We start from the raw sequence: 2,542 nt of genomic DNA, 5'->3' as shown, positions 1-2,542 counted from the left end.
GACCGAAGTCAGTGAAAATGCACAAAGAATCAACTAGAAGTTTGACTGGGATTGGCCATAATCTTCTTCAGTGTGCATAATTCAGTGCCTCTATTTATACAGGGTCAATAACGGCGCCGGCCACGTCCTTGCAGTCAGGTGGGATTGAGGGAAGGAATGTTAGTGTGTAACCTTTGCTATTTGGAGACCGTGTTTGCCTCTGCATCTCCACAAAGGTTACTGGGAGGGATATTTGTTAATGGGGAGGATCGTTGGGTCACAGGATTCACTTTGATAAGCGATTAGACCATGATAAATAATTATTTGTGAGATATAAACATGATTATGCCGACACTTGAGGTGACGAACCATTCAAAGTTTGTTGAACAAATACCTAAATGTAACATTCCTAACACTACTATTCTTATGCCGACACTTACAGTGACGAACCATCCAAAGTTTGTTGAATAAAGTGAACCTTTCGGAAGTCTACACTTGTAGTGTCGAACCATTCAAAGTTTTTTTTAATTACAAAAATAAAGGTAAAAAGAAAGGGGTGTTTTGAAAAAAAAAAAAGTTAAATATTAATAATTCATGAATCAGAGTTTATGTCGACACTCACAGTGACGAATCATTCATAGTTTGTTGAAAAATCATATATACATTAGAGTGGTTCAAAAAATCGTTTTTGCTCCACACCGCTCATTCGATCCTAGATCAAATTCTCAGTGTCCTCCCAAAATTTGAGCTCATTCGGATGAAAACTGAGACTGCACGAGCCCTTTGTAGTTTATATGGGAATTACTATGAGAAAAGCAAGCAGTTCATTCAATCGGTCATAGTGTTTGCCCATATGCTCTTGGGAATTAGAACTACGTTGATACTGTGAGATACAATTGTCAGCTACAACTTTGCCGAAGACCGTTTTGAAATCGGACGCCCAAGTAATTAGTTATTGATTTTTGAATGAGTTGTAAAACTTTGTCTATAATTATTGGGCTGTTCTGCGGGCATCACTGCATATGTGCAGTAAAACATAGTAGCCATGATTTGTGCGTGCTATCTTTCGCGCCATGTGCAGCAATGTTGCCTGTTCAGAAGTTAAATGAGCACTGCTGAAGAATTTGTGACTGGATATAAATCAATAACTAATTACTGAGGCGTCCGATTTGAAAACGGTCTTCAGCAAAGTTGTAGCTGACAATTGTATCTCACAGTATCAATGTAGCTCTAATCCCCAAGAGCACATGGGTAAAAACTATGACCGATTGAATGAATTGCTTGCTTTTCCCATAGTAATTCCCATATAAACTTCAAAGGACTTGTGCAGTCTCAGTTTTCATACAAATGAGTTCAAATTTTGGGAGGATACTCAGAATTTGATTTAGAATCGAATGAGCGGTGTGGAGCAAAAACGATTTTTTGAACCACTCTAATATACATATAAGGACTAATCGAACGCGGCACTTTTTCACTTTACTCGTCCGACGCGCGACATATTTGATCCTGTCCTCATCGCTCGCCCCCGCAGGAGCAAGCGTCAAGGTCGAAGGATCAAACACTTCTAACGAACCAATCACTTTTTCACTCCTAACAACCGACGCGCGACATGTTTGATCCTGCCCTCATCGCTCGCCCCCGCAGGAGCAAGCGTCAAGGTCGAAGGATCAAACACTACTCTGAATTTCTGAAATTACTGAAATACTCCAAAAAGTAGCAGTAGTAGTAGTAGTAGCAGTAGCAGCTAGTTCAAAAATCTCTAGGAGTCTCATCAGAATTCCCTTTCCTTCCGCAAATTCTTCACAGAGTAAAACCAAAGATTATCCTAACGCTGTCTTTAGAGTTCGTTCTAAAGTTTCTCTTTAGATTGGTTCAACATATCTTTCAATAAATCTCTCAAGGATTGCTCAGCAAAAATGATCCAGGATTTCCTGCAAAAAAAAAAAAAAAAAAAAAATCATAAAACTATTCTTTCAGGTAATACTCTAGCGATTCCTCTGCAAGAATTTATGCACGCAATTGCACTGGATTCAATTGAAGAGAGCTTAAAAGTTTACAAGAGCTTCTTTAGATTTCTCTAAAAATCACTTTGATGTTGCTTTCTTGCAATACCTCGACAAAAATATTTGAAAAATTTCAACAAAAATTTCTCGTTAAAAATAAAAAAAGATCTCTTTCTTTAAAGTTTCTAGCAGAATACATTCGGCTGTTCTTTCTACTTCCACGAAAATACAACAAAATTCCGAGAAAAAGAATTATATTATTGTTTCACCTGTAATTTCATCCTAGCATGCTTTCGTAATTTTCATCAGAGATTTATCCATGTATTTTGAAGATTTTTTTAAATAGTACAGTTGGATTCCATTTTTGGCACCCCTCGATTTTGGCAATAAAATGGATCCGTTTTTGGCAACATTTTTGAAGAGTATTAAAATTCGTTAATAAGTATATGACTCACTAGTTTCAATCATAAATTTTGTCTTGCTTGCACGTCACCCTTATATTCTATTGTGAAATTACATGCATGGCATATGATGTTGTGGTGCTCAGGCTATAGTATACT

This window comes from Aedes aegypti, chromosome 1 (genome assembly GCF_002204515.2).
Source record: "Aedes aegypti strain LVP_AGWG chromosome 1, AaegL5.0 Primary Assembly, whole genome shotgun sequence".
Classification (NCBI taxonomy): domain Eukaryota; kingdom Metazoa; phylum Arthropoda; class Insecta; order Diptera; family Culicidae; genus Aedes; species Aedes aegypti.
This window is presented reverse-complemented; position numbering follows the sequence as displayed.